Here is a 24111-nt window from a genome sequence, read left to right as displayed (position 1 = left end):
TCGCTAGAGACGGCGACCTCCCCACACTTAAATCACAGCATCGTCCTCGATGCTCTTCAAATCAAGTCAGGTGAGCGGGGTCAACGTCTGCATCTCTATCGTCGCCTGTCGCTGGATGTGCCTCTGGCTCTGTCGGCTGTGACTGTGCAGGTGCCTATGGCTCTGTAGAGATCCCATGATGAGTCTCCTCCTACTGGGTCTCCTCCTACTCATCCTCTTGCTGCTCATCCTCCTCCTCCTTAGAGTGCTCCGAGGGTGTATCAGGCTCAGAAGGGATGTCAGTACGCCCCGATGTCACAATCAGTCTCAAGTGTGCATAACGTCGCTTGTTGCGATGCACCGACTGCTCATAACGTTGCAACAAGCGATGCTCCATCTGATCCATGTGCTCAAAGAGGCATTGCACAAGGTGGTAGACTGGCTGTGATGCAGATGAAGGTGCTGATCGAGATGGTGCAGATGGTCCTGCTGCAGTTAAAGAAGTAGTCAGCTTAGTGGCCGCTGCTATGGCCGCTGCTGTGGCCGCTGCTGTGGCCGCTCGGTCTCTGCATTGGGCTACTGGGTAGTCACCAAACCAGTCACCACAAGGGATAACTTTCTTCTTACCGTGAGCGGCTGGTGCCTCATCGCCCTGCTCCTAGGGTACCTCAGCCCAGTGAGCTAGCTGTGTGACCAAACAAGGGAATGGTAGGTTGCCTCTGACAGTGGCCCGGTACATGTATCTCTTGATGAGTCGCGGAAGGTACACCTCCTTCCCCTCTAAGATGCACCAAATCAGAACTATCATATCGGCCGGGACCTTAGTAGCATGGGTACTAAGCATGACATAGGTGCATAGGATCTGTTGCCATAGCTTGACTTCCTTTGTCAGATATTCGAACTTAATGCCTTTCGGAGTCTCTTTCTTGGATCCTTGCTCCTAAGGGGCATCAAGAAGGGCAACCGTACGATGCACTGCGTCCCAATCAAAGTTCATACATTTAATATCCTCCTCAGCCTGATGAAAGGCATCCTTATCACTGATCTTAGGCTGAAAGTGGAGGATGTCCTCAATAGCCTCTTCTGTAATCAGAATCTGCCTATCTCTGAGATGAGCGGCATCAAGGGTCGCTCGGTAGAAATTGTGATAGAACTCCCGAACCCAAGACTCATTAACTCGCACTAGCTCTCTGTCCGGAAATACCCAACCCCGATCCCTAATTTGAGGCTCAGAAAACTGCCTCAAATAAGAGGGTACATCTAGTTTTCTTTTGATGAGTGATAAACGAAATTTAGCATGTCGATTTAGAATTCAAAGATTAATATGATCGTGAGTATAGTCTAATCGACACTTAAATCTCGTACCAAACAATCCTACAATCTATATCCGAGAGTACTAGTCTCCCGAGTCGTCCTCCCTTGGAATCGCCAAAGTGTGCATCTTATTGATTAGAAAGCCTTGTTAGGTTTCTTTGAAGGTTTTAGCAAAGTAATGGGAAACAATCAATCAATCATTAAAGGACTTGGCTTAGGGTTGGCATTAGAATTTCTATCCTTATAGTTCATTCAATGATGACAACAATTAGGCCTTGCTTCATTTAGTTATCCCCTAGGTATAGAGGAAAGTCAAATGGAAATAATCAACTTGAGTCACAAGTCCTAGCTTCACCTCATGGGAATCTAGCTTTAGTGCACTCCAAGTCAATTAGCAATCCCTAATTCCAAATCAAAAATTGACACAACTATTCAACTTCTTCTAACGGCCCAACCCTATGCCAAGTGAGAAATTTCTACTTGATGAGCGGATAATTTATACGCTTTTTGGCATTGTTTTTAGGTAGTTTTTAATAAGTTCAAGCTACTTTTAGGGATGTTTTCATTAGTTTTTATGTTAAATTCACATTTCTGGACTTTACTATGAGTTTGTGTGTTTTTCTGTGATTTCAGGTAATTTCTGACTGAAATTGAGGGACTTGAGCAAAACTCTGAAAAAGGCTGACAAAAGGACTGCTGATGCTGTTGGAATCTGACCTCCCTGCACTCGAAATGGATTTTCTGGAGCTACAGAACTCCAATTGGCGTGCTCTCAACGGCGTTGGAAAGTAGACATCCAGGGCTTTCAAGCAATATATAATAGTCCATACTTTATTCGGAAATTGACGATGTAACTTGGCGTTGAACGCCAAGTACATGCTGCTGTCTGGAGTTAAACGCCAGAAAAACGTCATGATCCGGAGTTGAACGCCCAAAACACGTCATAACTCGGAGTTCAACTCCAAGAGAAGCCTCAGCTCGTGGATTGATCAAGCTCAGCCCAAACATACACCAAGTGGGCCCCGGAAGTGGATTTATGCATCAATTACTTACTCATGTAAACCCTAGGAGCTAGTTTATTATAAATAGAACATTTAACTATTGTATTAGACGTCTTTTGACCACGTACATCTTTGGTCTCAGTTTTGTTTTATTCTTCATCCTAAGAGGCTATTGATCACGTTTTAGGGGGCTGGCCATTCGGCCATGCCTGAACCTTTTACTTATGTATTTTCAACGGTGGAGTTTCTGCACACCATAGATTAAGGGTGTGGAGCTCTGCTGTACCTCAAGTATTAATTCAATTCTACTTTCTTTTATTCAAATCTCTCTTGTTCTTATTCCAAGATATTCACTCGCACCCAAGAACATGATGAATGTGATGATTAGATAACCCTCATCATCATTCTCACTTATGAACGCGCATGATTGACAACCACTTCCGTTCTACATGCAACCGAGCTTGAATGTGTATCTCTTAGATTCCCCAACAGAATCTTCGTGGTATAAGCTAGATAGATGGCGGCATTTATGAGGATCCGAAAAGTCTCACCTTGTCTGTGGTATTCCGAGTAGGATCCTGGGAATCCGGAAAGTCTAACCTTGTCTGTGGTATTCCGAGTAGGATTCCGGTAATGAATGACTGTGACGTGCTTCAGACTTGCAAGTGCTGGGCGTGATGACAAATGCAAAAGAATCAAGGGATTCTATTCCAGTAGGAGCAAGAACCAACCAGTGATTAGCCGTGCTGTGACAGAGTGCGTGAGCGTAGTTTTCACTGCGAGGATGGGATGTAGTCATCAACCATGGGTGATGCCTCCAGACGATTAGCCATGCAAGTGACAGCCGCAGAGGACCATTTTCCCGAGAGGATTGAAAGTAGCCACCGCTGATGGTGAACCCCTATACACAGCTTACCATGGAAAGGAGTAAGAAGGATTGAGTTGAAGCAATAGGAGAGCAGGCGTCCCTGAGCCATACAGCATCTCCATACGCTTATCTGAAATTCTCACCAATGAGGCTGCATAAGTATCCCTTTTATTATTTCTTTTCTTTTTATTATTTGATTTTCTAAATTCCATAATTTTATCTGCCTAATTGAGATTTACAAGGTGACCATAGCTTGCTTCATACCAACAATCTCTGTGGGATCGACCCTTACTCACGTAAGGTTTATTACTTGGACGACCCAGTACACTTGCTGGTTAGTTGAACGGAGTTGTGAATTCAACCAGTGCCATAATGAAGCCTTCATCTCACAATAGTTTTTGTGTACATACCAAAGAGCCAATATTGTTGATCACAATTTCGTCCACCAAGTTTTTGGCGCCGTTGCCGGGGATTGTTCGAGTATGGACAACTGACAGTTCATCTTGTTGCTCAGATTAGGTAATTTTCTTTTCAAAAACTTTTTCAAAATTTTTCTTTTAATTTTCATTTTTCCAAACTATATTTTCGAAAAAAAAAATTTAATAAAAATCCAAAAAAACTAGAAAATCATAAAAATAAAAAATATTTTGTGTTTCTTGTTTGAGTCTTGAGTCAATTTTTTAGTCTAGTGTCAATTGCATGCTTTAAAAATTTTTTTTCTTGCATCTTTTTTTTTTTTTTTGAAAATCCCTTGCATTCATGGTGTTCTTCATGATCTTCAAGTTGTTCTTGACAAGTCTTCTTGTTTGATCTTGATGTTTTCTTGCTTTGTGTTGTTTGTTGTTTTTCATATGCATTTTTTGTTTGTTAGAGTCCATGCATCAAAGATTTTTAAGTTTGGTGTCTTGCATGTTTTCTTTGCATCAAAAATTTTTCAAAATTATGTTCTTGATGTTCATCATGATCTTCAAAGTGTTCTTGGTGTTCATCTTGACATTCATAGCATTCTTGCATGCATTCATTGTTTTGATCCAAAAATTTCATGCATAAAGTATTTTTGTTGTTTTTCTCTTTCATAATTAAAAATTCAAAAATTAAAAAAATATCTTTTCCTTATTTCCCTCCAAAATTTTGAAATTTTGGGATTGACTTGGTCAAAAATTTTCAAAATTAGTTGTTTCTTACAAGTCAAGTCAAAATTTCAATTTTAAAAATCTTATCTTTTCAAAATCTTTTTCAAAAATCATATCTTTTTCATTTTTTTTCTTTTTTTCGAAAATTTTAAAAATTATTTTTCAAAAATCTTTTTCTTATCTTTACATCATATTTTCGAAAATTCACTAATAATTAATGTGATTGGTTCAAAAATTTGAAGTTTGTTACTTTCTTGTTAAGAAAGGTTCAATCTTTAAGTTCTAGAATCTTATCTTGTAGTTTCTTGTTAGTGAAGTAAATAATTTCAAAATTTTTGAATTAAATCTTTTTATCTTTTGTTTTATCTTTTTCAAAAATTTTATCTTTTTCAAAATTTGATTTCAAAATATCTTATCTAAACTTTTTATCTTCTTATCTTTTTCAATTTTGATTTCAAATCTTTTTCAATCAACTAACCAACTTCTTGTTTGTTTCTTATCTTTTTCAAAACCACCTAACTACTTTTCCCTCTCAAATTTTCGAAAATATCTCATCCCTTTTTCAAAAATTAATTTCGAAAATTCCCTTCTCTTGTCTTCTTCTATTTAATTATTTAATTACTAACACTTCTCTTCACCTCTCTTCATCCAAAAATCCGAACCTCCTTCTTCATTCTTCTACCCCCTTCTTTTTCTACTAACATAAAGGAATCTCTATACTGTGACATAGAGGATTCCTCTCTCTTTTCTTGTTTTCTTCTCTTTCATATGAGCAGGAACAAGGATAAAGGCACTCTTGTTGAAATTGATCCAGAACCTGAAAGGACTCTGAAGAGAAAATTAAGAGAAGCTAAATTAAATTATTCTAAAGGTAACCTTTCAGAAACATTAGAACAAGAGAAGGAGATGGCAGCCGAAAATAATAATAATGCAAGGAGAATGCTTGGTGACTTCACAAAGCCAACGTCCAAGTTTGATGGAAGAAGCATCTCCATTCCTGCCATTGGAGCCAATAACTTTGAGCTTAAGCCTCAACTAGTTGCTTTAATGCAACAAAACTGCAAGTTTTATGGACTTCCATCTGAAGATCCTTATCAGTTTTTAACTGAGTTCTTGCAGATCTGTGAGACTGTAAAGACGAATGGAGTTAATCCTGAAGTCTACAGACTCATGCTTTTCCCTTTTGCTGTAAGAGACAGAGTTAGAGTATGGTTGGATTCACAACCCAAGGATAGCCTGGACTCATGGGATAAGCTGGTCACTGCCTTCTTGGATAAATTCTTTCCTCCTCAAAAGCTGAGCAAGCTGAGAGTGGATGTTTAAACTTTCAAACAAAAAGATGGTGAATCCCTTTATGAAGCTTGGGAAAGATACAAGCAGCTGACCAAAAGATGTCCATCTGACATGTTTTCAGAATGGACCATATTAGATATATTCTATTATGGTCTCTCTGAATTTTCAAAAATGTCATTGGACCATTCTGCAGGTGGATCTATTCACCTGAAGAAAACGCCTGAAGAGGCTCAAGAACTCATTGACATGGTTGCAAATAACCAGTTCATGTACACTTCTGAGAGAAATTCTGTGAACAATGGGGTACCTCAAAAGAAAGGAGTTCTTGAAATTGATACTCTGAATGCCATATTGGCTCAGAACAAAGTGTTGACTCAACAGGTCAACATGATCTCTCAAAATCTGAATGGATTGCAACATGCATCCAACAGTACTAGAGAGGCAGCTTCTGAAGAAGCTTATGATCCTGAGAACCCTGCCATGGCAGAGGTTAATTACATGGGTGAACCTTATGGGAACACCTATAACTCATAATGGAGAAATCATCCAAATTTCTCATGGAAGGATCAACAAAAGCCTCAACAAGGCTTTAACAATGGTGGACGTAATAGGCTAGGCAATAGCAAGCCATATCCATCATCTTCTCAGCAACAGACAGAAAATTCTGAACAAAACAATTCTAATTTAGCCAATATAGTCTCTGATCTGTCAAAGGCCACTTTTAGTTTCATGAATGAAACAAGATCCTCTATTAGAAATCTGGAGGCACAAGTGGGCCAGCTGAGTAAGAAAGTTATTGAAACTCCTCCCAGTATTCTCCCAAGCAATACAGAAGAGAATCCAAAAGGAGAGTGCAAGGCCATTGATGTGATCAAAGAGGCCGAATATACAAGGGAGGAGGGGGACGAAAATCCTAGTGAGGAAGACCTCCTGGGACGTCCCTCAAGCAAGAAGGAGTTTCCTATTGAGGATCCAAAGGAATCTGAGGCTCATACAGAGACCATAGAGATTCCATTAAATCTCCTTCTGCCATTCATGAGCTCTGAAGACTATTCTTCCTCTGAAGAGGATGAAGATGTAACTGGAGAGCAAGTTGCTCAATATTTAGGAGCTATCATGAAGCTGAATGCCAAGTTGTTTGGTAATGAGACTTGGGAAAGTGAACCTCCCTTGCTCATTAATGAACTGGATACTTGGATTCAGAAAATTCTACCTCAAAAGAAACAAGATCCTGGCAAGTTCTTAATACCCTGTACCATAGGCACCATGATCTTTGAAAAGGCTCTATGTGATCTGGGGTCAGGGATAAATCTAATGCCACTCTCTGTAATGGAGAAGTTGGGGATCATTGAGGTACAACCTGCCTTGTTCTCATTACAACTGGAAGACAAGTCATTGAGACAAGCTTATGGAATAGTAGAGGACGTGTTAGTAAAGGTTGAAGGCCTTTACATCCCTACTGATTTCATAATCTTAGACACTAGGAAGGAAGAGGATGATTGCATCATCCTTGGAAGACCTTTCCTAGCCACAGCAGGAGCTGTGATAGATGTCAACAGAGGTGAGTTAGTCCTTCAATTGAATGGGGACTACCTTGTGTTTAAGGCACATGGCCATCCCTCTGTGACAGAAGAGAGTAAGCATGAAGAGCTTCTCTCAGTTCAGGGTCAAGAAGAGCCCCCACAGTCAAACTCTAAGTTTGGTGTTGTGAGGCTACAACCAAACTCTAAGTTTGGTGTTAAGATCCCATATCCAAACTCTAAGTTTGGTGTGGACAACTATACAACATTGACCTGATCACCTTGTGGCTCCATGAGAGCCACTGTCAAGCTATTGACATTAAAGAAGCGCTTGTTGGGAGGCAACCCAATTTTATTTATCTAATTTCTATTTTATACTATTTTATTGTTATTTTGTGTTTCATTAGGTACATGATCATGAGGAGTCACGAAAAAATCATAAAAATTAAAAACAGAATCAAAAACAGCAGAAAAAAATTTTCACCCTGGAGGACGCACAGGCTGGCGTTCAACGCCAGTAAGGTGCATCTGGCTGGCGTTCAACGCCAGAACAGAGCACCATTCTGGCGCTGAACGCCAGAAACAAGCAACATCCTGGCGCTGAACGCCAGGAATGTGCCTAGAGGAGACAAACTGGCGCTGAACGCCAGTAACAAGCATGAAACTGGCGTTCAACGCCAGAAACATGCTTTACATGGGCGTTGAACGCCCAGAACGTGCACCAATGGGCGTTTAAACGCCAGAATGATGCACGAAGGCATTTTACATGCCTATTTGGTGCAGGGATGGAATTCCTTGACACCTCAGGATCTGTGGACCCCACAGGATCACCTCAGGATCTGTGGACCTCACAGGATCCCCACCTACCTCACCCTCTCTCTCTCCATTCATGGTCATCCCTTCTGTTTTTCATTCACCACTCACTCTTTCCCATAAACCCCACTCACCTTCAAAATTCAAAATTCTTACCCACCCAATCCCACCCATATAGCCGAATCCTTCTCCCCTCACTCACCTCCATTTTCTTCTTCTTCTTCTTCCTCTCTTCTTTCTTCTCTTGCTCGAGGGCGAGCAATATTTTAAGTTTGGTGTGGTAAAAGCATAGCTTTTTTGCTTTTCCATTACCATTAATGGCACCTAAGGCCAGAGAAATCTCAAAGGGAAGACAAAAGCTTCCACCTCTGAGTCTTGGGAGATGGAAAGACTCATATAAGCCGTCATAGCTCAGTGGTAGAACATGTGGCTACAAATCAAGAGATCCCTGAGATACTTCAGGGGATAAGTTGTCCTCCACACAAATATTGGAAGCAACTAAGGGTAGAAACACCAAAATTACTAGGAATCATTCAACAGAAGCAAGGAAGAGACATAGAGGAGCTCAAAGAGCACCATTGGACCTTCAAGAAGGCGCCACCTTCACTCAGGTGGATTCATTCCTTGTTCTTATTTCTTTCTGCTTTCCGGTTTTTAATGTTGTGTTTATCTATGTTTTGTGTCTTTATTTCATGATCATTAGGATGTAACCATGCCTTAAAGCTATGAATAAAATCCATTAATCCTTCACCTCTCTTAAATGAAAAATGTTTTAATTCAAAAGAACAAGAAGTACATAAATTTCGAAAATAGCTCTTGAATTTAGTTTAATTATTTTGATGTGGTGACAATACTTTTTGTTTTCTAAATGAATGCTTGAACAGTGCATATGTCTTTTGATCTTGTTGTTTATGAATGTTAAAATTTTTGGCTCTTGAAAGAATGATGAATAAAGAGAAATGTTATTGATGATCTGAAAAATCATGAAATTGATTCTTGAAGCAAGAAAAAGCAGTGAAAAAGAAGAAGCATTCGAAAAAAAAAAAGAGTATATAGAAAAAGAAGGAGCAGTAGAAAAAGCCAATAGCCCTTAAAACCAAAAGGCAAGGGTAAAAAGGGATCCAAGGCTTTGAGCATCAATGGATAGGAGGGCCCAAGGAAATAAAATCCAGGCCTAAGCGGCTAAATCAAGCTGTCCCTAACCATGTGCTTGTGTCATGAAGGTCCAAGTAAAAAAGCTTGAGACTAAGTGGTTAAAGTCGTGATCCAAGGCAAAAGAGTGTGCTTAAGAGCTCTTGACACCACTAACTGGGGACTTTAGCAAAGCGAAGTCACAATCTGAAAAGGTTCACCCAGTTATGTGTCTGTGGCATTTATGTATCCGGTGGTAATACTGGAAAACAAAGTGCTTAGGGCCACAGCCAAGACTCATAAGTAGCTGATAAGATATTTTTGGTTTGAGAAATGAATCTCTCCCAAAAACACACCAATCTAACCGGCAAGTGCACCGGGTCGCATCAAGTAATAAAAACTCACGGGAGTGAGGTCGATCCCACAGGGATTGAAGGATTGAGCAATTTTAGTTTAGTGGTTGAATTAGTCAAGCGAATCAAGAGTTGGTTGATTGATTTGCAGAATTTAAATTGCATTGAAAGTAAAGAGAGCAAGAAATAAATTGCTGAATCTTAAAGAACAAGAAATTAAATGGCAGAAACTTAGAGTGCAAGAAATGTAAATTGCAAAATCTTAAATTGCAAGAATTGTAAATGGCTTGAAATGTAAAGGGGATTGGGACTTGGAATTGCAGGAATTAAACAAAGAAAGGTTAAATTGCATCACTCAGAAAAGTAAATGGGAATTGGAATTGAATTAAATTCAAACAGACAAGTAAATTGAACAATTAGTGCAGGAAATAGAAAATTTAAATGGTAAATTTAGATCTCAGGACCCAGAGACTAGAAAACTGAGTCTAGATCTCAATGCCTTCCTAGATCCAACAAGAACAATGACAAGGAGATTGTAAATTGCAGAGAGATTAGATGAAGAAGCAATTGACCGAACTGAAAATTAAATTGCAGTGAAAATCAAAAGAGAGATCTAAGGTGAGATTGAAACAGAATTCCTTCAATTCTCCAACCCAAGATCCAAGACAAGTGTAATTGAAATTGAAAGCAATTAAACTAAGGAAATAAAGATCACTTAGGCTCCCCAAAACAGAAAAGAAAACTCTCTAAAAATTCTCCAAAGGGAAGCTCCCTGACTAACTTGAATCTTAGCCTATTTATACACTTTCTTCAATTGATCTTCAAGCCTTGAGTTGGGCCTTTGCTCTTGGTGGAATTGGGTTGAAAGAGGCCTTGGTTGATTGCTCTTGAAGTTTGGAGAGAAACCCAAGTGAACCAATTGAACCGAATTTGGGTTTTGCAAAGTTGGATTCAAAGTTAGCCTCAAAGTTAGGGGGCTAACTTTGAAGCTAACTTTTCATATCAGTAAACATCTCTTCCTGCCACTCACGTTGGTGCCAACGTTAGGGGGCTAACTTTGACCCTAACGTTGGCCTTGCTTTGAATGCTTGTGGCGCCAACGTTAGCCTCCAAGTTAGGGGCTAACGTTGGCGCAAACGTTGGCACACCCTGGAGGAAATTTCTCATGCCAACGTTAGCCTCCAAGTTAGGGGGCTAACGTTGGCGCAAACGTTGGCACACCCTGGGAGCAAATCTTCATGCCAACGTTAGCCTCCAAGTTAGGGGGCTAACGTTGGCGCAAACGTGGAACACCCTGGGAAGCAAATTCAATTTCCAACGTTAGCCTCCAAGTTAGGGGGCTAACGTTGAGGCTAACTTCAAGTCCAAAAGTTTGTGCCAACGTTTGAGGGCTAACTTTAACTCCAACTTCATTCTTCCTGGTTCAATTTCACTTGTTTCATTGTCTTCTCTTAGCTTCTAGCCATTCCCTCTCACTTCAATCCTTTTCCAAGCTTTCTTCACCTATCATAAATCAACCAAACACATCAAAGCTATGCTTGAAATCATGAGATGATCATTCTATCCTAATATGCACCAATTATGGCATCAAACCTCATGAAATTGCATTAATTTATCTATGGTTGATTCAATCAAAGGAAGCATGAAAATCTACCTAAATTGGCTTGCTTAAGCCTCAAGAAAGTGCATAATTCAAGTGAAAACAAAAGAAAAAGACTAGTGAAACTAGGCTAAGATGACTTGTCATCACAACACCAAACTTAAAGCTTGCTTGTCCCCAAGCAAGAAATGAATTATTAGGAAGAAAGAATGAATTGGAAAAAGATGTTCATGCTAGCAGAATGTTATTGATAGTTCATGGGATTTTATGTTGATATGCACATACTCACTTCTTATTGATTCTTAGGCTTTAGAAAGTCTCCTTCAAGCTTCAAGTGTCATACTGCTATGACCTCTCATTATTCCTTTATCCTTGGCTATTACTTTGTTCAAAGCTTTATTTGAGTGTCATGTGTAGCAAGTTCATTTTCTTTTCTTTATACTTGACACATTATTCACCATGGACACTTGGCTCACCTTTCCCTTTAAACATTGATGCCCAGCACCTTTTTGGTTACTAAATGCCTTGTAGTTAGGTTGCTCTTGATAGTGGATTTTCAGCTGATGATCCCGGATTAGTTAATCCAAGTCACCGAGTGTTGAAGCACTCCAAAGAGCTTAGTAGTCCAAGCAGATCCTAATACATAGACACCACAGGCATATATTTTTAAGGTTCAAGCTATTGGTGTCCAGCTTTGTTTCCTTTTTTGTTTTCTTTGATTCTGCCATCTTTTGGCTATCTCTTTTCTTTCTTTCTTTTTATTTTTTCTTTTGAACCAAGGATTTTCTTATTGAGATTCATAGACAGTAGATCACTCTATTCTTAGAAAAAGACATCCTAGCTCTTTATTCACTAACAGTGAGTTTTTATACAATCACACACATACCACCACTTACTATTATTCTACTTCTTTCTAACAGAGAACTATCTCATTTCACAATCAAACATGTCTTTTATTGATTTAAAGATGCAGGGGACAGAACATGCTCTTAGTTAAGTGAAAGTGAACACACAAGCACAAACTTAAACTAGCTTACTTATTTTAAGATAATGCAAAGACTATGTCCGAACCCAAAAGACACTTTAACAGAACATACTCAAAATATTACTCAATAGCAAAAGTTAAGTGTATATACAACCTATTGGTTTGCATCTCTTTTGTTCATCCTTCTGTTGTGCCCATTTTGAATCATGATGCCAAATTCCTTGCTACTTCCTCTGATTCGTCATTTTGACTCTAGGCAAATTCTTATGTTCTTGCTACAGGTCATAGAGTTAGGACTAAAAAGCAATTATATAGTTGATTAATTTGTCTGATTGCTTGAAACTAGTAATGTGTAGGAGGTTAGAGTGTGTTTCTGAATGAAGTTTTGGTGGAACACCAAACTTAAAAATTTTCATTCTCTCTCAAATTATTTTGGTGTGCAACACCAAACTTAGCTCCTTGCAATGCATACTAACTATTCAACATTTTTATTGAAAATGCTACGAAAAGATAACTACCTCACGTTGGGTTGCCTCCCAACAAGCGCTCTTTTATTGTCATTAGCTTGACATTTTCCGTTTTTGCTTCAAGGAGGGTTTAGGCTCTGGACCTCTGTTTCTTTGTTCCATTGCCCCCCTAGGTACAGCTTTGCTCTATGGCCATTTGCTGTAAACCGATTCTTTGTTGCTTCATCTAGCAATTCAATACTCCCATAAGGAAAAACCTTAGTCACCAAGTATGGACCTGTCCACTTAGACTTAAGCTTGCCAGGGAATATCTTGAGCCGTGAGTTATACAAGAGAACTTGTTGTCCAGGTTTGAACTCTTTCTTCAAAATCTTCCTGTCATGCCATCTTTTAGCTTTTTCCTTGTATATCTTGGCATTTTCATAGGCTTCTAGCCTAAACTCATCTAGCTCATTCAGCTGCAACAATCTTTTTTCTCCTGCTGCTTCAGAATCCAGATTTAGAAGTTTGGTGGCCCAAAAGGCTTTGTGCTCAAGCTCTACAGGGAGATGACAAGATTTGCCATATAGCAATTGAAATGGGGATTTCCCAATGGGAGTTTTGAAGGCTGTTCGGTATGCCCAAAGTGCATCTTCCAACTTCCTAGCCCAATCATTTCTTGTGCTACCAACTGTCTTTTCTAGGATTTTCTTCAGTTCCCTGTTTGCTAATTCTGCCTGTCCATTAGTTTGAGGATGATATGGTGTGGCTACCTTATGAATAACTCCATATTTGTGGAGAAGTTTCTCCATTTGTCTATTGCAAAAATGACCACCACCATCACTGATGAGACCCTTAGGTACTCCAAATCTAGTAAAGATGTGCTTCTTTAGGAATTGAAGAACAATTTGTGCATCACAGGTAGTTGTGGCTATGGCTTCAACCCATTTTGAAACATATTCCACTGCTACCAAGATATATTTGAATGAATAAGAGGGGGGAAAGGGTCCCATGAAATCAATGCCCCCATAGATCAAACAATTCTACTTTCAGAATGAAGTTCTGTGGCATCTCATTCCTTTTTGTTAATCCTCCTGCTCTTTGGCATTCATTACATTGGTGGACAAACTCCCTGGCATCTTTGAAGATGGTTGGCCAATAGAACCCACTTTGTAGTATCTTTGCTGCTGTTCTTTCCGGACCAAAGTGTCCGCCGTATGTAGAGCCATGGCAATGCCATAATATGTCTTGCATTTCACTCTCAGGGACACATCTTCTAATTATTCCATCAGAACATCTTCTGAACAAATAAGGTTCATCCCACAAGAACTTCCTTGCTTCATTGATCAGCTTCTTCACTTGTTGCTTAGTGAATTCTTGAGGTATCTTCCTTCCCACTTTGTAGTTAGCTATATCGGCAAACCATGGTGTTTGTTGGATCAGCATAAGATGTTCATCTGGAAAGCTTTCATTCACAGGTAATGAAGCCTTTTGGATTGTTTCTGGTGGCAGCCTTGACAAATGATCAGCAACTAGATTTTCGGTGCCTTTCCTGTCCCTTACCTCAATGTCAAATTCTTGTAAGAGTAGAATCCACCTGATGAGTCTTGGTTTAGCATCCTGTTTTGACATCAAATACTTGAGAGCAGCATGATCAGTATAAACCACAATTTTAGATCCTATCAAGTATGATCTAAACTTATCAAATGCATAGACCACAGCCAACAATTCCTTCTCTGTTGTAGTGTAATTTTTTTGAGCTTCATTCAATACTTTACTTGCATAATATATGACATGATGCAAGTTTCCCTTCTACTGTCCAAGTACCGCACCAATGGCAATCTCACTTGCATCACACATGAGTTCAAATGGCAGATTCCAATCCGGAGGTGTGATGATTGGTGCTGTTGTGAGTTTCTGTTTTAAAGTTTCAAAAGCATGCTGGCACTCTTTATCAAAAACAAAAGGTTGATCAATCATCAAAAGGTTGCTCAAAGGTTTGGCTATTTTAGAAAATCTTTGATAAACCTTCTATAAATCCTGCATGCCCCAAGAAACTTCTAACAGATTTCACATTAATTGGTGGAGGGAGTTTTTCTATTATCTCAACCTTTGCCTTATCAACCTCTATCCTTTTCTTGAAACTTTATGACCAAGAACAATCCCCTCAGGTACCATGAAATGGCACTTCTCCCAGTTTAAAACCAAATTAGTTTCTTGGCATCGTTTCAAGACAAGAGTTAGATGGTTTAAGCAAGTATTGAAACTATCACCAAAGACAGAGAAGTCATCCATAAAAACCTCTAAGAATTTTTCAACCATATCTGAGAAAATGGAAAGCATACACCTTTGAAAAGTAGCTGGGGCATTGCACAATCCGAATGGCATTCTTCTATAAGCAAAAACTCCAACTGGGCATGTGAATGAAGTCTTTTCTTGGTCCTTTGGGTCCACCACTATCTGATTATACCCAGAATATCCATCCAAGAAACAATAATAAGCATGGCCAGCCAACCTTTCGAGCATTTGATCAATGAAAGGAAGTGGGAAATGATCTTTGCGTGTGGCATCATTCAGCCTTCTATAGTCAATACACATCCTCCATCCTGTCACAGTTCTAGTCGGAATGAGTTCACTTTTCTCATTAATAATGACTGTCATCCCTCCTTTCTTTGGTACCACTTGGACTGGGCTTATCCACGAGCTATCGGAAATAGGGTATATGATTCCTGCATTCCATAATTTCATCACTTCCTTCTGGACGACCTCCTTCATTGCAGGGTTGAGTCTTCTCTGAGGTTGAATCACTGCTTTGGAATTGTCCTCCAAAAGAATCTTATGCATGCATACTGTGGGGCTGATGCCCTTCAGGTCATCAATGGTCCATCCTAAGGCATCCTTGTGAGTTCTGAGAACATCAAGAAGCTCTCCTTCTTCTTTCTTTGTCAAAGACGAGTTGATGATCACTGGGAGGCTTTCTGAAGTGCCAAGAAATGCATATTTGAGATGAGAGGGTAATGGCTTCAGTTCTTGCTTTTGCACCTCTTCTTTCTTGCTTGGTTTCACCTCTTTGCTTATGAAGGTCTCGGCTACTTGTTCTTCTATTGCGTTTTGATCTCCTTCTTGCTCTTGAGAACTCTCTTCCAGCATTTCTTCTACCAAACTCTCTATCATATCTACTTTTACATAATCCTCTTGCTCAGGGCTATTTTGCATTGACTTGAAAACATTTATGATCATTTGTTCATTATGGACCCTGAAGACCATTTCTCCTTTTTCTACATCGATGATGGCTCTTGCTGTGTGTAAAAATGGCCTCCCCAAAATGATTGAGTCACTTCCTTCCTCTTCAGTATCCAAAATCACAAAATCTGCTGGGAAGATAAATTCCCCAATCTTCACCAACAGATTTTCCACAATTCCATTGGGTGTCTTAATGGATCTGTCAGCCATAACTAATGACATCCTGGTGGGTTTAAGCTCTTCTATATCAAGTTTTCTCATCATTGAGAGAGGCATTAAATTGATGCTGGCACCAAGGTCACAGAGAGCTTTGTTGAGAATTGTTTTTCCAATGGTGCATGACACTACAAAACCCCCCGGATCTTTGAGTTTTGGGGGAATACCCCGCTGAATCACAGCACTGCATTCCTCTGTCAGTAATATGGTTTCCTTCTCAAGCCAACTTCTCTTCTTATTGATAAGGTCCTTCAAAAACTTGGCATATAAAGGCATTTGCTCAAGTGCTTCAGCTAGAGGGATATTAATTTCCAGCTTCTTGAAGGTCTCAAGGAATTTGTGGAAATGTTGGTCCTTAACCTCTTTGTTGAATCTCTGAGGATATGGCAGTGGAGGTGTGATGCTCTTTTCGATTTGCCGCTGTCCTTGAGTCTTTTCCTTTGAGCTATGTGGCTGGTTCTCCTGTTCTTTGAGTTTCTCATTGCTTTTGGTTGGCACCACAACTTGCTCCTTAGCTTGATCTGCTTTTGTTCGCTTATCCTCTGTTGGTTCTTTGATGCTCTCTTTTTGTTTCTTTGTAGTGTCATTGTTGCTCATCAATATTCTCCCACTTCTCAATTGTATTGCCTTACACTCCTCCTTGGGATTTGGGATTGTGTCACTAGGCAGTGAACTTGAAGGTCTCTCAACAGACATTTGCTTGGAAATTTGCCCGATCTGCCTTTCTAGGTTCTTTATGGAGGCCTCATGGTTTTTGTTTGTCATTTCTTGGAGTTTCATCATTTTTTCTATCATGGTTTCCAAGTTGGTGATTCTTTGGGGTTCAGGTGGTGCTTGTGGTGGGTTATGAGCTGTGGTTGGTGGATGATAGGAATTTTGATTAGTGGATTGGTATTGGTTGTGAGTGGGGTAATTGCTTTGAGGTTTTCTATAGGTATTTTGGTTGGTTTGCTGCTGATTGAAATTTTGATTGTGTCTTGGGTTGTTTTGGTTTGAGTTTCTCTGCCATGGTTGTTGGTTTTGGTTGTGAGTATCTCCCCATCTGAGGTTGGGGTGATTCTTCCATGAGGGGTTGTATGTATCACCATGGACTTCATTTGGATTAGAGTGCATGTACTGAACTTGTTCTTGCTGTTGCTCTTCTTGAACTTCTTCATTTTGTCCCCATGTGACTGATGGTTGGCTAGTGTTGACTGCTGCAACTTGGAGGTTGTCAATCCTCTTGGTCATTTGCTCAAATTGTTGTTGAATTTGCTGCTGCATTAATTTGTTTTGAGCCAGGATTGAATCTACTCCTTCTAGCTCCATTACGCCTCTTCTCTGTGATGGTTGGCGACTTCTTTGATGAGCAAAGAAATATTGGTTGTTGGCCACCATATCAATAAGTTCTTGAGCCTCCTCTGCAGTTTTCATGAGCTGCAAGGAACCTCCAGCTGAGTGATCCAAGGATTCCTGAGACTTCAGTGTTAAGCCTTCATAGAAGTTTTGCAGCTTCTCCCATTCATTAAACATGTTAGAAGGGCATTTTCTGACTAGAGCCTTGTACCTTTCCCATGCCTCATAGATGGGTTCATTCTCCATTTGTGTGAATGTTTGTACCTCGGCCTTCAACCTTATAACCCTCTGTGGTGGATAAAACTTGGCAAGGAACTTGGTTACCAAGTCATCCCAGTTGTTGATGCTGTCTCTTGGAAATGATTCCAACTATTGAGTAGCCTTATCCCTGAGAGAGAATGGGAATAGCATCAATTTGTAGCTGTCAGGAGGTACTCCATTAGTTTTGACAGTGTTGCATATCCTCAGGAAGGTGGATAAGTGTTGATGTGGGTCTTCAAGTGATCCTCCACCAAAAGAGCAATTATTCTGAACCAAAGTGATGAGTTGTGGCTTAAGTTCAAAATTGTTTGCATTGACATTTGGAGCCAAGATGCTGCTTCCACAATGTCTAGGATTGGCAAAGGTATAGGAAGCCAAAACTCTCCTCTGAGGTGGGTTGCCATTGTTGTTGTCTGCTCCACCTGGTGGATTAGTTGAATGTTCCTCCATCTCATGAAATTCTTCTTCTGATTCCTCTTCTCCAACAATATTTTTTCCTCTTTCAGCTCTCCTTAACCTCCTGAGGGTCCTCTCATCTTGTTCATGAAGGTTTAGTGTGGTTCTTCGTGTACCTGACATACAAGCATATCATAAGAAATGTACACACCAATGATACTTCAATCTACTGCTAAATTGAAGTTTTAGTTAGTTTAAGCAAAAATTCAAACAGTTAATGGGTTAGTCAAAATTAAAGAAAAAGTGCTTGATCTAAATTACCACCTCACTTAATCATTGTCAATCTAATCAATCCCCGGCAACGGCGCCAAAAACTTGATGAGTATATTTTTAGAGGAAAAATGAATCTCTCCCAAAAACACACCAATCTAACCGGCAAGTGCACCGGGTCGCATCAAGTAATAAAAACTCACGGGAGTGAGGTCGATCCCACAGGGATTAAAGGATTGAGCAATTTTAGTTTAGTGGTTGACTTAGTCAAGCGAATCAAGAGTTGGTTGATTGATTTGCAGAATTTAAATTGCATTGAAAGTAAAGGGAGCAAGAAATAAATTGTTGAATCTTAAAGAACAAGAAATTAAATGGCAGAAACTTAGAGTGCAAGAAATGTAAATTGCAAAATCTTAAATTGCAAGAATTGTAAATGGCTTGAAATGTAAAGGGGATTGGGACTTGGAATTGCAGGAATTAAACAAAGAAAGGTTAAATTGCATCAATCAGAAGAGTAAATGGGAATTGGGATTGAATTAAATTCAAACAGACAAGTAAATTGAACAATTAGTGCAAGAAATAGAAAATTTAAATGGTAAATTTAGATCTCAGGTCCCAGAGACTAGAAAACTGAGTCTAGATCTCAATGCCTTCCTAGATCCAACAAGAACAATGGCAAAGGAATTTTAAATTGCAAAGAGAATAGATGAAGAAGCAATTAACCGAACTGAAAATTAAATTGCAGTGAAAATCAAAAGAGAGATCTAAGGTGAGATTGAAACAGAATTCCTTCAATTCTCCAACCCAAGATCCAAGACAAGTGTAATTGAAATTGAAAGCAATTAAACTAAGGAAATAAAGATCACTTAGGCTCCCCAAAACAGAAAAGAAAACTCTCTAAAAATTCTCCAAAGGGAAGCTCCCTGACTAACTTGAATCTTAGCCTATTTATACACTTTCTTCAATTGATCTTCAAGCCTTGAGTTGGGCCTTTGCTCTTGGTGGAATTGGGTTGAAAGAGGCCTTGGTTGATTGCTCTTGAAGTTTGGAGAGAAACCCAAGTGAACCAATTGAACCGGATTTGGGTTTTGCAAAGTTGGATTCAAAGTTAGCCTCAAAGTTAGGGGGCTAACTTTGAAGCTAACTTTTCATATCAGTAAACATCTCTTCCTGCCACTCACGTTGGTGCCAACGTTAGGGGGCTAACTTTGACCCTAACGTTGGCCTTGCTTTGAATGCTTGTGGCGCCAACGTTAGCCTCCAAGTTAGGGGGCTAACGTTGGCGCAAACGTTGGCACACCCTGGAGGAAATTTCTCATGCCAACGTTAGCCTCCAAGTTAGGGGGCTAACGTTGGCGCAAACGTTGGCACACCCTGGGAGTAAATCTTCATGCCAACGTTAGCCTCCAAGTTAGGGGGCTAACGTTGGCGCAAACGTGGAACACCCTGGGAAGCAAATTCAATTTCCAACGTTAGCCTCCAAGTTAGGGGGCTAACGTTGAGGCTAACTTCAAGTCCAAAAGTTTGTGCCAACGTTTGAGGGCTAACTTTAACTCCAACTTCATTCTTCCTGGTTCAATTTCACTTGTTTCATTGTCTTCTCTTAGCTTCTAGCCATTCCCTCTCACTTCAATCCTTTTCCAAGCTTTCTTCACCTATCATAAATCAACCAAACACATCAAAGCTATGCTTGAAATCATGAGATGATCATTCTATCCTAATATGCACCAATTATGGCATCAAACCTCATGAAATTGCATTAATTTATCTATGGTTGATTCAATCAAAGGAAGCATGAAAATCTACCTAAATTGGCTTGCTTAAGCCTCAAGAAAGTGCATAATTCAAGTGAAAACAAAAGAAAAAGACTAGTGAAACTAGGCTAAGATGACTTGTCATCAGTAGCCGTGTTCAAGAATCAACATGCTTAACTAGGAAAGTCAATAACACTATCCGAAATTCTAAGTTCCTAGAGAAGCCAATCATTCTGAACTTCAAAGGAAAAAGTGAGATGCCAAAACTATTCAGAGGCAAAAAGCTACAAGTCCCGCTCATTTAATTATAATTAATATTCATTGATATTTCTGAATTTATAGTATATTCTCTTCTTTTTATCCTATTTGATTTTCAGTTGCTTGGGGACAAGCAACAATTTAAGTTTGGTGTTGTGATGAGCGGATAATTTATACGCTTTTTGGCATTGTTTTTAGGTAGTTTTTAATAAGTTCAAGTTACTTTTAGGGATGTTTTCATTAGTTTTTATGTTAAATTCACATTTCTGGACTTTGCTATGAGTTTGTGTGTTTTTCTGTGATTTCAGGTAATTTCTGACTGAAATTGAGGGACTTGAGCAAAACTCTGAAAAAGGCTGACAAAAGGACTGCTGATGCTGTTGGAATCTGACCTCCCTGCACTCGAAATGGATTTTCTGGAGCTACAGAACTCCAATTGGCGTGCTCTCAACGGCGTTGGAAAGTATACATCCAGGGCTTTCCAGCAATATATAATAGTCCATACTTTATTCGGAAATTGACGACGTAACTTGGCGTTGAACGCCAAGTACATGCTGCTGTCTGGAGTTAAACGCCAGAAAAACGTCATGATCCGGAGTTGAACGCCCAAAACACGTCATAACTCGGAGTTCAACTCCAAGAGAAGCCTCAGCTCGTGGATTGATCAAGCTCAGCCCAAACATACACCAAGTGGGCCCCGGAAGTGGATTTATGCACCAATTACTTACTCATGTAAACCCTAGGAGCTAGTTTATTATAAATAGAACATTTAACTATTGTATTAGACGTCTTTTGACCACGTACATCTTTGGTCTCAGTTTTGTTTTATTCTTCATCCTAAGAGGCTATTGATCACGTTTTAGGGGGCTGGCCATTCGGCCATGCCTGAACCTTTTACTTATGTATTTTCAACGGTGGAGTTTCTACACACCATAGATTAAGGGTGTGGAGCTCTGCTGTACCTCAAGTATTAATTCAATTCTACTTTCTTTTATTCAAATCTCTCTTGTTCTTATTCCAAGATATTCACTCGCACCCAAGAACATGATGAATGTGATGATTAGATAACCCTCATCATCATTCTCACTTATGAACGCGCGTGATTGACAACCACTTCCGTTCTACATGCAACCGAGCTTGAATGTGTATCTCTTAGATTCCCCAACAGAATCTTCGTGGTATAAGCTAGATAGATGGCGGCATTTATGAGGATCCGGAAAGTCTCACCTTGTCTGTGGTATTCCGAGTAGGATCCTGGGAATCCGGAAAGTCTAACCTTGTCTGTGGTATTCCGAGTAGGATTCCGGTAATGAATGACTGTGACGTGTGGTGGACGAAATTGTGATCCATGTTCTAATTATTTTGAGATGAAGGCTTCTAAGGGGCAACAGCTGAATTCACAACTCCGTTCAACTAACCAGCAAGTGTACTGGGTCGTCCAAGTAATAAACCTTATGTGAGTAAGGGTCGAATCCACAGAGATTGTTGGTATGAAGCAAGCTATGGTCACCTTGTAGATCTCAGTCAGGCGGATTATAATTGGCTTTTAATAAGTTTGAAAATTAATAATAAAAAGAAATAATAAAAAGGATAGAATACTTATGCAGATTCATTGGTAGGAATTTCAGATAAGTGGATGGAGATGCTGTATGGCCCAAGGACGCCTGCCTTCCCACTGCTTCAACTCAATCCTTCTTACTCCTTTCCATGGCAAGCTGTGTATAGGGGTTCACCATCAGCGGTGGCTACTTTCAATCCTCTCGGGAAAATGATCCTATGCGGTTGTCAATCGCACGGCTAATCGTCTGGAGGCATCACCCATGGTTGATGGCTAGATCCCATCCTCGCAGTGAAAACTAATGCTCACGCACTCTGTCACAGTACGGCTAATCACTGGTTGGTTCCCGCTCCTACTGGAATAGAATCCCTTGATTCTTTTGCGTCTGTCACTAACGCCCAGCACTTGCAAGTTTGAAGCACGTCACAGTCATTCATTACCGGAATCCTACTCGGAATACCACAGACAAGGTTGGACTTTCCGGATTCCCAGGATCCTACTCGGAACACCACAGACAAGGTTGGACTTTCCGGATCCTCATAAATGCCGCCATCTATCTAGCTTATACCACGAAGATTCTGTTGGGGAATCTAAGAGATACACATTCAAGCTCTGTTGCATGTAGAACGGAAGTGGTTGTCAATCACGCGCGTTCATAAGTGAGAATGAGAATGATGGTTATTTAATCATCACATTCATCATGTTCTTGGGTACGAATGAATATCTTGGAATAAGAATAAGAGAGATTTGAATAAAAGAAAATAGAACTTCATTAATACTTGAGGTACAGCAGAGCTCCACACCCTTAATCTATGGTGTGTAGAAACTCCACCGTTGAAAATACATAAGCAAAAGGTCCAGGCATGGCCGAATGGCCAGCCCCCTAAAACGTGATCAATAGCCTCTTAGGATGAAGAATAAAACAAAACTGAGACCAAAGATGTCTAATACATTAGTAAATCATCCTATTTATAATAGACTAGCTCCTAGGGTTTACATGAGTAAGTAATTGATGCATGAATCCACTTCCGGGGCCCACTTGGTGTATGTTTGGGCTGAGCTTGATCAATCCACGAGCTGAGGCTTCTCTTGGAGTTGAACTCCGAGTTATGACGTGTTTTGGGCGTTCAACTCCGGATCATGACGTTTTTCTGGCGTTTAACTCCAGACAGCAGCATGTACTTGGCGTTCAACGCCAAGTTACGTCGTCATTCTTCGAATAAAGTATGTACTATTATATATTTCTGGAAAGCCCTGGATGTCTACTTTCCAACGCCGTTGAGAGCGCGCCAATTGGGGTTCTGTAGCTCCAGAAAATCCATTTCGAGTGCAGAGAGGTCAGAATCCAACAGCATCAGCAGTCCTTTTGTCAGCCTTTTTCAGAGTTTTGCTCAAATCCCTCAATTTCAGTCAGAATTTACCTGAAATCACAGAAAAACACACAAACTCATAGTAAAGTCCAGAAATGTGAATTTAACATAAAAACTAATGAAAACGTCCCTAAAAGTAGCTTGAACTCATTAAAAACTACCTAAAAACAATGCCAAAAAGCGTATAAATTATCCGCTCATCACAACACCAAACTTAAATTGTTGCTTGTCCCCAAGCAACTGAAAATCAAATAGGATAAAAAGAAGAGAATATACTATAAATTCAGAAATATCAATGAATATTAATTATAATTAAATGAGCGGGACTTGTAGCTTTTTGCTTCTGAACAGTTTTGGCATCTCACTTTTTCCTTTGTAGTTTAGAGGGATTGGCGTCTCTTGAGAACTTAGAATTTGGGATAGTGTTATTGACTTTCCTAGTTAAGCATGTTGATTCTTGAACACAGCTACTAATGAGTCTTGGCCGTGGCCCTAAGCACTTTGTTTTCCAGTATTACCACCGGATACATAAATGCCACAGACACATAACTGGGTGAACCTTTTCAGATTGTGACTTAGCTTTGCTAAAGTCCCCAGTTAGTGGTGTCCAGAGCTCTTAAGCACACTCTTTTGCCTTGGATCACGACTTTAACCACTCAGTCTCAAGCTTTTCACTTGGACCTTCATGACACAAGCACATGGTTAGGGACAGCTTGATTTAGCCGCTTAGGCCTGGATTTAATTTCCTTGGGCCCTCCTATCCATTGATGCTCAAAGCCTTGGATCCTTTTTACCCTTGCCTTTTGGTTTTAAGGGCTATTGGCTTTTTCTATTGCTTTTTCTTTTTCTATATACTCTTTTTAGCCATAAATTTTTTTTTTTTGCTTTTTCTTGCTTCAAGAATCAATTTCATGATTTTTCAGATCATCAATAACATTTCTCTTTGTTCATCATTCTTTCAAGAACCAACAATTTTAACACTCATAAACAACAATATCCAAAGACATATGCACT

The 24111-nt window shown here is 39.7% G+C and overlaps 1 non-coding gene across 1 annotated transcript; it reads right to left on the bottom strand.

The window, feature by feature from the left end:
• Nucleotides 1–5597: 5597 nt before the first annotated feature.
• Nucleotides 5598–5701, bottom strand: LOC130978856 (small nucleolar RNA R71). The gene has a single exon (XR_009086466.1). It is a non-coding gene; the product is annotated as a small nucleolar RNA R71 (small nucleolar RNA).
• Nucleotides 5702–24111: the final 18410 nt, after the last annotated feature.

The sequence above is a fragment of the Arachis stenosperma genome, chromosome 4 (assembly GCF_014773155.1).
Source record: "Arachis stenosperma cultivar V10309 chromosome 4, arast.V10309.gnm1.PFL2, whole genome shotgun sequence".
NCBI lineage: Eukaryota > Viridiplantae > Streptophyta > Magnoliopsida > Fabales > Fabaceae > Arachis > Arachis stenosperma.
This window is presented reverse-complemented; position numbering and strand designations above follow the sequence as displayed.